This window comes from Bos grunniens, chromosome 26, assembly GCF_055505025.1.
Source record: "Bos grunniens cultivar Pamir isolate PY7600 chromosome 26, Bosgru_T2T1.0, whole genome shotgun sequence".
Lineage (NCBI taxonomy): Eukaryota > Metazoa > Chordata > Mammalia > Artiodactyla > Bovidae > Bos > Bos grunniens.
Genome location: NC_141190.1, coordinates 2,895,604 through 2,908,532, shown reverse-complemented (window position 1 = coordinate 2,908,532; position 12,929 = coordinate 2,895,604).

Below are 12,929 nucleotides of genomic sequence, written 5' to 3'. Positions count from 1 at the left end.
GAGTCTGTTCTCTGCATCAGGTGAACAAAGTATTGGAGCTTCAGCATCAGTCCTTCCAATGAATATTCAGGACTGAAAAGTTGGGAGAAAAATGGAAACAGTAAGAGACTGTATTTTCTTGGGATCGAAAATCACTGCAGATGGTGACTGCAGCCATGAAATTACAAGACACTTGCTCCTTTGAAGAAAGGCTATAACTAACCTAGACAGCATATTAAAAAGCAGAGACATTACTTTGACAACAAAGGTTTGTATAATTAAAGCTATGGTTTTTCTAGTAGTCATGTATGGATGTGAGAGTTGGACCATAAAGAAAGCTGAGTCCTGAAGAATTGATACTTTTGAACTGTGGTGTTGAAGAAGACTCTCGAGAGTTCCCTGAACTGCAAAGAGATCAAATCAATTAGATCCATGAATCAAGATAAATTGGAAGTGGTCAAACAGGAAAGGACAAGGGTGAACATTGACATTTTAGGAATCAGTGAACTAAAATGAACCGGAATGGGCAAATTTAAATCAGATGACTATTATATCTACTACTGTGGGCAAGAATCCCTTAGAAAAAATAGAATCGCCCTCATAGTCAACAAAAGAGTCCAAAATGGCAATATCTGGGTGCAATCTCAAAAATAACAGAATGAACTCTGTTCATTTCCAAGGCAAACCATTCAAGGTCACAGTAATACTACTCTATACCCCAACCATTAATGCTGAAGAAGTTGAAGTTGAACGTTTTTGTGATGACCTACAAGCCTTTTAGAACTAACACCAAAAATAGATGTTCTTTTCATCATAGGTGACTGGAATGCAAAAATAGAAAGCCAAGAGATACCTGGAATAACAGTCAAGTTTGGCCTTAGAGTACAAATTGAATTAGGGCAAAGGCTCACAGAGTTTTGCCAAGAGAAGGCACTGGTCACAGCAAACATCCACATCCAACAATACAAGAGACAACTCCACACATGGTCAATAGTGAAATCATTTTTTTTTTTTTTTTTTTTTGTAGCCAAAGATGGAGAAGCTCTATATAGTCAGCAAAAATAAGACTGGGACCTAACTGGGCTCAGTTCATGAACACCTTACTGCAAATTTGAGACTTATATTGAAGAAAACAGGGAAAACCATTAGACCATTCAAAATCAAATGTCCTAAATCAAATCCCTTACAATTACACAGTGGAAATAACAAATACATTCAAGGGATTAGATCTGAGACAGAGTGCCTGAAGAACAATGGACAGAGGTTCATGACATTGTGCAGGAGGCAGTGATCAAGACCATCTGCAAGAAAAAGAAATGCAAAAAGACAAAATGGTTGTCTGAGGAGGCCTTATAAATAGCTGAGAAAAGAAGAGAAGCAAAAGTCAACGAGAAAAGGAAAGATATATCCATGTGAATGCAGAGTTCCAAAGAATAGAAAGAAGAGATTAAAAAAAAAGGCTTACTCGATGATCAATGTAAAGAAATCAAGGAAAATAATAGACTGGGAAAGACTATAGATCTCTTTAAGAAAATTAGAGATACCAAAGGAACATTTCATGCAAAGATGGGCACAATAAAAAATAGAAACCATGTGGACCTAACAGAAGCAGAAGATATTAAGAAGACGTGGCAAGAATACACAGAATAGCTATACAGAAAAGATCTTCATAACCCAGATAACTACGATAGTGTGATCACTCACCTAGAGCCAGACATCCCGGAATGGGAAGTCAAGTGTGCCTTAGGAAGCATCACTATGAACAAAGCTAGAGGAGGTGATAGAATTCCGGTTTAGTTATTTCAAATCTTAAAAGATGATGTCTGGCAAATGCTGCATTCAATATGCCATTAGATTTGGAAAACTCAGCAGTGGCCACAGGACAGAAAAAAAGACCATTTTTCATTCCAGTCCCAAAGAAGGGCAATGCAAAAGAATGTTCAAACTACTGCACAATTTCACTCATCTCACAGGCTAGTAAAGTAATGCTCAAAATTTTCCAAGCAAGGCTTCAACAGTACATGAACTGAGAATTTCCAGATATTCAAGCTGCATTTAGAAAAGGTAGAGGATCCAAAGATCAAATTGTCAACATCCATTAGATCATCGAAAAAGTAAGAGAGTTCCACCTACTTCTACTTTATTAACTATGCCAAAGCTTTTACGTATGTGGGTCGCAACAAACTCTGGACAATTCTTAAAGAGAAGGGAATACCTGACTTGCCTCCTGAGAAATCTGTATGCAGGTCAAGAAGGAACAGTTAGAACAGGACATGGGACAACAGACTGGTTTCAAATTGGGAAAGTAGTACGTCAAAGCTGTAGACTGTCACCTTGTTTATTTAGTTTATATGTAAAGTACATCATGTGAAATGCTAGGCTGGATGAAGCACAAGCTGGAATTAAGATTGCTGGGAGAAATATCCATAACGTCATATATGCAAATGACACCATCCTTATGGCAGAAAGTAAAGAAGAACTAAAGAGCCTCTTGATGAAAGTGAAAGAGGAGAGTGAAAGAGCTGGCTTAAAACTCAACATTCAAAAAAGGAAGATAAAAGTATCCAGTCCTATCACTTCATAGCAAATAGATGAGGAAACAATGGAAACAGTGACAGATCTCACCTTCTTGGGCTCCAAAATCACTGAAGACTCAGAATTAAAAGACTCTTAATCCTTGGAAGCAAAGCTATGATAAACCTAGAGAGCATATTAAGAAGCAGAGACATCACTTTGCTTAAAAAGGTCTGTCTATTCAAAGCTAAGTTTTTTCCAGTAGTTATATAGGTATGTTAGAGTTGGACCATAAAGAAAGTTGAGAGCTGAAGATATGATGCTTTTGAACTGTGGTGCTGGAGAAGACTATTGAGAGCCCCTTGAACAGCAAGATGATCAAATCAGTCAGTAGTAATAGATATCAACCCTGAATATTCATTGCAAATATTGATGCTGAAGCTAAAGCTCCAATACTTTGGCCACCTGATGGGAAGAACTGAATCATTGGGAAAGACCCTAATATTGGGAAAGATTGAGGGAGAGGAAAAGGGGGCAACAGAAGATGGGATGGTTTGATGGCATCATTGACTCAATTGACATTAGTGTGAGCACTCTGGGAGATAGTGAAGTACAGGGAAGCCTGGCGTGCTGCAGTCCATGTTGTCACAAAGAGTCACATATGACTGAGTAACTGAGCAAGAATAAAACAAGATTTAAGTATATGAAAAAAACAATTTATTCCTAAATCTCAAAATCTTAGAATATTGAACTCAAAGATAACTAAAACTAATCCATTACAGGCTCTTATGGTATCTCTCAGTCTTCTGGTCAAATGTTTTCTCACACTTACACCTTTATTAATGATTCTATTCCAAAAAATTATTTTTCTTTAATGGTTTGATGTAACTATCCATATAATGGAAATATGTCTCACGTGTTGAGAGACGAGGTTAACTTTAGAGAATTATATCTATGTCATATAGAAAAAGAGATTATAGGAGATATTATGCCTTATTGACTAGGCATATTTTTGCTCTGTTTCCTAAAAATGAGAATTTTCTGCTAAACACTGGCCTGTACAAAATTTAAACTATTGAAAGTTTATGAATAGACCTGGAGATTTGGAGAGAATGCCTAATTATCTGCCTTAACTCTGAACAACTGTAGTAAAAGTAGACTTGCATGACAATTCTGTATATTGCAGAGATCCCTACTTTATTGGAGAAAATAGAGCAAGTTAAGGAGTTCATGATGGAAGCCACAGTCAGCTCCCGGTCTTGTTTTTGGTGACTGTATAGAGCTTCTCCATTTTTGGCTGCAAATATTATAATCAATCTGATTTTGGTGTTGACCATCTGGTGATGTCCATGTGTAGAGTCTTCTCTTTGTTGTTGGAAGAGGGTGTTTGCTATGACCAGTGCGTTTTCTTGGCAAAACTCTATTAGTCTTTTCCCTGCTTCATCCCGTATTCCAAGGCCAAATTTGCCTGTTACTCTAGGTGTTTCTTGACTTCCTACTTTTGCATTGCTATCCCCTATAATGAAAAGGACATCTTTTTTTTGGTGTTAGTTCTCAAAGGTCTTGTAGGTCTTCATAGAACCGTTCAATTTCAGCTTCTTCTGTGTTACTGGTTGGGGCATAGATTTGGATTATTGTGATATTGAATGGTTAGCCTTGGTAATCAACAGAGATCATTCTGTCATTTTTGAGATTGCATCCAAGTATTGCATCTCAGACTCTTTTGTTGACCATGATGGCTACTCCATTTCTTCTAAGGGATTCCTGCCTGCAGTAGTAGATATAATGGTCATCTGAGTTAAATTCACCCATTCTGGTCCATTTTAGTTCTCTGATTCCTAGAATGTCAATGTTCACTCTTGCCATGTCCTGTTTGACCACTTTCAATTTGCCTTGATTCATGGACCTAACATGCTAGGTTCCTACACAATATTGCTCTTTACTGCATTGATCCTTGCTTCTATCACCAGTCACATGCACAAGTGGGTATTGTTTTTGCTTTGGCTCCATCCCTTCATTCTTTCTAGACTTATTTCTTCACTGATCTCCAGTAGCATATTGGGCACCTACTGACCTGGGGAATTCCTCTTTCAGTATCCTATCATTTTGCCTTTTCATACTGTTCATGGGGTTCTCAAGGCAGGAATACTGAAGTGGTTTGCCATTCCATTCTCCAGTGGACCACATTCTGTCAGACCTCTCCACCATGACCCATCCCTCTTGGGTGGCCCCACATGGCATGGCTTAGTTTCATTGAGTTAGACAAGGCTGTGGTCCCTGTGATTAGAATGAGTAGTTTTCTGTGATTATGGTTTCAGTGTGTCTGCCCTCTGATGCCCTCTCTTAACACCTACCGTCTTACTTGGGTTTCTCTTACCTTGGATGTTGGGTATCTCCTCACCACCGCCCCTCCTGACCTTGAATGTAGAGTAGCTCCTCTCGGCCCTCCTGTGCCTGCATAGCCACTGCTCCTTGGATGTGGTGTTGCTCTTCCCGGCCACCACCCCTGACCTCGGGCATGGGGTAGCTCCACCTAGCCGCTGCCTCTGGCCTCAGGCAGCGGGAAGCTCCTCCTGGCCACCACTCCTGACCTCAGATGTGGGGTTGCTGCTCTCAGCCATTCCTGTATCGCCGCAGCCTGGTACTCCCAGGCACCACCCCTGACCTCGGACATGGGGTAGCTCCCAGACTTAAACTGAAGAAAGTAGGGAAAACCACTAGACCATTCAGGTATGGCCTAAATCAAATCACTTATGATTATACAGTGGAAGTGAGAAATAGATTTAAGGAACTATATCTGATAGATAGAGTGCCTGAAGAACTATGGATGGAGGTCCACGACATTGTACAGGAGACAGGGATCAAGACCATAGCCATGGAAAAGAAATGGAAGAAAGAAAAATGGCTGTCTGGGGAAGTCTTACAAATAGCTATGAAAAGAAGGGAAGCGAAAAGCAAAGGAGAAAAAGAAAGATATAAGCACCTGAATGAAGAGTTCCAAAGAATAGCAAGAAGAGTTAAGAAAGCCTTCCTCAGTGATCAGTGCATAGAAATAGAGGGAAAAAAAGAAAATGGGAAAGACTAGAGATCTCTTCAGGAAAATTAGAGATACCAAGAGAACATTACATGCAAAGATGGGCTGGATAAAGGACAGAAATGGTATGGACCTAACAGAAGCAGAAGGTATTAAGAAGAGGTGGCAAGAATACACAGAACTATACAAAAAAGATCTTCATGACCCAGATAATCAAGACAGTGTGATCACTCAACTAGAGCAAGACATCCTGGAATGTGAAGTCAAGTGGGCTTTAGAAAGCATCATTACAAACAAAGTTAGTGGAGGTGATGGAATTCCAGTTGAGCTATTTCAAATCCTGAAAGATGATGCTGTGAAAGTGCTGCATTCAATATGCCAGCACATTTGGAAAGCTCTCCAGTGGCCACAGGACTGGAAAAGATCCGTTTTCATTCCAATCCCAAAGAAAGGCAATGCCAAAGAATGTTCAAACTACTGCACAATGGCACTCATCTCACACGCTAGTAAAGTAATGCTAAAAATTTTCCAAGCCAGGCTTCAGCAATATGTGAATCATGAACTTCCAGATGTTCAAGCTGGTTTTAGAAAAGGCAGAGGAACCAGAGACCAAATTGTCAACATCCGCTGGATCATCAAAAAAGCAAGAGAGTTCCACAAAAACATCTATTTCTGCTTTATTGAGTATGCCAAAGCATTTAACTGTGTGGATTACCATAAACTGTGGAAAATTCTTAAAGAGAATACCAGACCACCTGACCTGCCTCTTGAGAAATCTGTATGCAGGTCAGGAAGCAACAGTTAGAATTGGACATGGAACAACTGACTGGTGCAAAGTAGGAAAAGGAGTACGTCAAGTCTGTATATTGTCACCCTGCTTGTTTAACTTCTATGCAGAGTACATCACGAGAAACGCTGGACTGGAAGAAGCACAAGCTGGAATCAAGATTTCTGGGAGAAGTATCAATAACCTCAGATATGCAGATGACACCACCCTTATGACACAAAGTGAAGAGGATCTAAAAAGCCTCTTGATGAAAGTGAAAGAGGAGAGTGAAAAAATTGGCTTGAAGCTCAACATTGAGAGACACAAGATCATGGCATCTGGTCCCATCACTTCATGGGAAATAGATGCGGAAACAGTGGAAACAGTGTCAGACTTTATTTTGGGGGGCTCCAAAATCACTGCAGATGGTGACTGCAGCCATGAAATTAAAAGACACTATTCCTTGGAAGGAAAGTTATGGCCAACCTAGATAGCATATTAAAAAGAATATTAAAAATACATTACTTTGCCAACAAAGGTCCGTCTAGTCAAAGATATGGTTTTTCCAGTGGTCATGTATGGATGTGAGAGTTGGACTGTGAAGAGAGCTGAGGGCCAAAGAATTGATGCTTTTGAACTAAGGTGTTGCAGAAGACTCTTGAGAGTCCCTTGGATGGCAAGGAGATCCAACCAGTCCATTCTAAAGGAGATCAGTCCTGGATGTTCTTTGGAAGGAATGATGCTAAAGCTGAAACTCCAGTACTTTGGCCTCTTCATGTAAAGAGTTGACACTTTGGAAAAGACTCTGATGCTGGGATGGATTGGGGGCAGGAGGATGCCAGAGTCCAACTGCAGCAGCCACGGAATCAGCTGGAAGGGGTGAGTGGTGTCAGCAGATAACGATGTAGCCTCTGACTCAAAGTACGGGACTACATGTTTATTTCAAGCTTCAGGTTGTCTTTTATACTTTGACAAAAGCATTAGGTTTTTAGTCCCCCCCACCCCACCCAGATTTATTCTCTCAAGAAATCATTGTTGCCCTACAAACAGAGTTCCTGTTTCAGCAATTCTCTCAGAATCAGCTTTACTATTATCTACTTCCTCTTATGTGTTCTACACTTAACTTATGATTACATTATAACTCATGCTACATTCCTCAGTTCATTTCTTATTTTTCTAAATCCTGTTTGCCCCTAGCATCTTAAGATCACTATCTCCTAAAAAGGCTTCTAGCTATTAATATCTCTACAATTCCTAATCTCTATAAGCTATAGTGAAATATGCTAACACTACAACATCTCTTAAACTATTCTTAATTACTCCTAAACCCTAAACTCAGAAAACTTCTTTTGCCATAAACATTTCCCTCACAAACAGGTCTCAGATAACAATCCTTCCCATGGCCTCAAGCTGCAGCCTACGTGGTCATCGTGGAACATTCTTTGTAAAGACCCTTGAACAAATGTCAATGGTTACTTTATAGATTATTTTCTGGGCACAATTGCAGAAGGCTTCATGCTTTCTCATGCTTCTCTCAAGAACAATAAGCATTTTAACATTCTTCCCAGCCAACTAAACTGAAGAAAGGAAAGAACAAGTCAGAATCACAAGACCTAACTCCTTCATCCTGGAACCATGCCTGTGGGATGAAGAGAGGGTATTGGTTGAGGCCGTGCCTCCATTTTGTCAGTAATACCTAATGCGGCTACCGACAGCTCCCCCTTTTTTTATTTTTTAGAGCATAACTATGAAACTCAGTAGATAAAGCAGAAACACTTCAATTGAGTATTCTGAAAAGTCACAGGGCTAATACACAAATCAGAACCAACAGGCATAACCACATGGCTGTATTAATCATTATTGTAGAAAAGATATGGGACAGATATCCCTCCAGATTTTTAAAAAGGGAATTAGAAAGCCATTGAGAGGAAAAGTCAGACTCCGCCTGCTTCATACTCTGAATATCTTAGTGTAACTTAGAAATATAATACTAAAATCTGAATGATTCCAGACGCCTAAAATATGATTCCTAATACGTCCCAAAGAATGTATGGAATCATTCACTTGGAGTGGGGTAATGCACATCCATTTAAATTCAGCATGGCACCTTAAAGACAACTTGATTTTTAAACTTGTAATCTCTTGGCCTATAAGCAGGACTGCTTCTTCTAAAGCATTGGCCTTATATTCTATTTTCCTATCTATAATTTCCTGTGTAGTGAGAGCTATGGAGACATTTTTGGACAGCTGATCGACAAAGGAGGCAGCATGCACTTCTTTTGACAGGGCAACAGCAGAAACCATAACTGAAGCAATTATGGCAATCAAGGCAGTTATTCCCACAATCAGAGCTGCAATGAATCTCTTAGGTCGAGAAATTAAGCCATTAAATTCATACAGAACTTTCAATGCATAATGATCAAACCATTGTCCCTCTAATTTTACAGGAACCATCAAATATGGTGGCTGCTTTACAATCATCACAGCCTTATAATTAGTATAATCATTCCCATCAACACAATTTGATATAAAACAATTCACACATTTGACATTATAAACACTTTCTCCTTCAAAAACTCCCAAATCATTCCGATTTCTGGCCAACAAAAAGGCATAGGGAGAATGTATGCAGACCCGTACAATATATCTTTGTTCATTTAAAGGTCTATGTAAAATCACAGGTGCCATAGCAGCCAATGCTCTCCATAATAAGGCTGCATGGGACCTGTTCCACTGAAACTCACTAAAGGAGGAACCCATCCATTAACATGCCACCTAGTAATTGCTAAAGGATAAGGGATGAATGAATCATTCCATATGGAGCTATAAGGTTCTTCAAAAATCAAGTTCAATCATTGATCCGAAAGATAGGGGCACCCCCATTTGGTCAGAAAATGTCTGGTGGCAACAATGGGAATAGATAACTTTATGGCATACATTAATTCTTTCCAATGAGGAAAGCCAGAAATTCTGCTATGTTTTCCCAGGTCTGTAGTCCTTGTTCATCAGAATCCAGAGGCGGGAGTGCACAGCTCAGAAAGTCCTTTAAATGAGGGGCTGCCTGTTTTATGGCACCATATAGTTTTTCTTGCGCCCCTGGCATCAGCAGCTGTAAGGACCAAAAGTCTCTCTTGCCATTGCTTCTGGGAGGATCAGTAAGCATGCCTTTCAAGGAAGTGCTAACACATCTATTCAAAACTAGAGCTGATCCTTGTAAGGAGGCAGGTATGGCAAAGCAAATAGGTGGATAAACGGACACACCTGAGAAATTGAAGGGACCACTGACCACTGCTTTAGCATTATTAGGTGTGGGAAGCAAGCTCCGCCCGTGGCAAAGGTCATGAAGAAGGAGGCTTGGCACATGCAAAGGCAGGATCAAGCCTCAGGAGTCTCCCTGGAAATTCTCGAGCATCTACCCCCCAAACCAGAGTCTGCCTACTTTATGCTTTGTGCTTTCACCTACACCTCTGACTTTATGGGGGGCTGTCCCCCACTACCTCTCTCTGAAAAAAGAGTTAGCTTACAGCTCCAGTTAATAATTCCTGGGTGTGAGTGTTTAACCTACAAACTCCCTTGGAAATCCTCTAGCCTGCCTGAATAGGTTTTTTCAGCCACATGTGATTGTTCAGAGCCTCCCAACTGTGAGAGGGAGGAGATGTTCTAAACTGTCTAAACACAGATTCTTTTGAGTAGTTAAAAGATTGATTAGAAATTGTGTTGGTGAAGGGTTTTTCATTTATTGGGCCAATGTTTGCTGCTAAGTCTCCATACCCCTTACCTACTGTGTCCTTGGCAGTGTATTGATTGATATAATGGGTGTATAGAAATGTAAGTAGTAGCTCAATGTTTGTAACCTTGGACCCTTGAGTTAATTCTTTTCTTGATTGAGCCCACCTCACCTTTGCCCTATAGGAATGCAGCTTTGTCCAATGCTTTTTTGGAGGCTGGTGCCTGACTTTGGAATAATCACCTTTAGAGAAAGATAAGTTTCTTAAAATGTTAACAGGCCTCCTGGCCAGAAGATGATGTAATTCACCTGAACTTTTGCATATGATAAGTTTGAAAGCCTGGCTTTGATTAGGACCAGGAACTGCTGTCCTTGCATGACTCCACCCCTTCCCCCATTATCCTCTATGCACAACTTAAGGTATAAAAACTACTTTGGAAAATAAACTGCGGGCCTTGTTCACCGAAACTTGGTCTCCCCATGTCTCTCTCTCTCTCCCAAATTCTGGCTGAGTCTCCATCTGGAGCACAGAACCCGCCATGCTTACTAATTATGCCTGGGCTTCTAAGATCCGACCGGGGAGGCCTCAGTGTCTCCTCTCTTTCGGGAGAATGGAAGGATGCCTGTGGCCTACGTAAGTGGTGCAAACTTCTTGTCTTGAAGTTTTATTGGTCTCCCACATAAACCAAGCTACTCAGCCTCTTTTCTCCACTGAATTTTCCTACTGAGCTATCCTCATCCTATTACTCTTTATATCTTTGATAAAATATTTAAATAAATAGGTCATCGACGCCGTCCCGCTTTGAATACTCTGGATCAGCCGGGGCTGGTCCCCGGCAATTAGGATAGATGGAAGCCCCGCCCAAAAGATGAGTATCATTAACAAAGACACGAATGGGCTCATTCATCCAATCAACAGGCTGGAAAGAAGGTGGATCAGGCAAATAGGCCCAATGAACCTTTTCTGCGCTGGAGGGCCTTGGCTGACAAGCCAGCACAGCAAGCATAGCCACAAACATTCCCATAGGAGTGGTCTCGTTTCTCCCCCTTTCTATTAATTCTTCAGCCTGCTGAGCAAGATGTTTCAGCTGGCTCCCTATTGGCACCCTGCTGGAAGTAGTTGTTTGAGTACGATGACAGCGATGAGATGGAGCAGAATATGACTGGACTCGATCAGCATGTCTCTCCTGAAGTGCCAGGTGTCTGAAGCGATGTACTAGCGGTGAAGCCTCAGGTGAAGGGTCACTCGCCCTTTGGCTTCTCCTTGGCTCCCTCAGGTCTGGAATTGACGAGCTTCTGATCTCCCTATCTTTCCTTGGTCCCAGACTCCAGGACTCCGGGGATCTCAGTGACCTCAGGGGTCTTCATGATCTTAGAGATCTCATGGGACTGGACATGTTGAATCAGTCTGTCAGGAATCCAAACAGGTGAAGTGGAATCCTGTGGAAACACACAAGTATACCCTCTCCGGCAAGTTAACAGCACATCTGGCCCTTTCCACTCTCTGGAAAGGAGGTCCTTCCACTTGACCAGGGGCAAAGTCGTAGTCCCTTCAGGAATCCAGTGTCTCATCATTGCAGTCTGCCCCTGTGTGTCCACGTTTAAATGATTAATTACAAACAAAGCATGGTGTAGAACATGATGTGGAGAGGAATACTTAAATTCTCCCTGCCTTAATTTAGCTATCTGAGTTTTTAAAGTCTGGTGTGCCCTTTCCACTATGGCTTGGCCTTGGGGATGATAAGGTATTCCTGTTGAATGTACTATAGAAAATTGTTGACAAAATCTCTTAAAAGCTGCAGAAGTATAAGCTGAGGCATTATCTGTTTTTATCTGTTCAGGTAGTCCTATTTGGGAAAAGCATTGAAACAAGTAATGAATTGCATCTTTTGCTGCTTCACCTGATCTAGCAGAGGCTGTAATAACATGAGAAAAGGTATCCACAGTAACATGCACAAAGGAAAGTTTTCCAAAGCCTGGGGTATGAGTGACGTCCATTTGCCAGAGAGCATTAGGCCTAAGGCCTCGGGGATTTACTCCTAACGGTTTAGGCAATTGTTGGGCAATTTGGACATAACTTAACTATTTGTCTAGCTGCCTCGCTAGGGATATGACATTCATACCTTAAACCAGCTCCATTTTGACGGTGAATTTTGTGAGAATTTTTGGCCTTGTCAATCTTTTCATGTAAGTTTAAAGCAATTACTTTAGTTAATGCATCTGCCAAAGCATTTCCTTCATGTAAAGGGCCGGGCAAGCCAGAATGGGCTCTAATATGTCCCACAAAATATTTCTTATCTCTATGCCTAATCTCCTTCTGTAAATCAAATAAGAAGGAAAAGATGGTAGTCTTATTCTCCAGAGTATTAGCAGTCTCAATATGAGGAAACAACCCTACAATATATTGGGAATCAGTCAAAAGATTGAAGGTACAGTCTCTCAAATGTTGAAAAGCCCAAATAACTGCTCTTAACTCATCTCTCTGGGCAGATATCTGTTCAGTTACCTGAATATGGGATTTCCCATTAATAATTGTGACTGCTTTACCATTAGAGGAACCATCAGTGAAAACTAAAACTGCCCCTTCCAAAGGTTGAATAGAAAATTTCCTCGGAAAAATCACAGAATGTGTTTTCAAAAAATGCAAAAGTGGGCTTGAGGGCAAATGAAACAAAATTTGACCCCTGAAATCTATCAGGGAAACTTGCCAATCATCACTATTTTGTAAAAGAAATTGCAGTTGATCATTATTAAATGGAATGACTATATTTGCTACTTCCTTTCCAAAAAGTTCCACACTTCTTTTTCTACCTTTTATAGTTAATTGTGCCATCAAGCTGGGATAAGACAAAACTATTTTTCTTGGGGTCACTGGTAGATGGAGCCATTCCAATGGGCCTTCTTGCCAC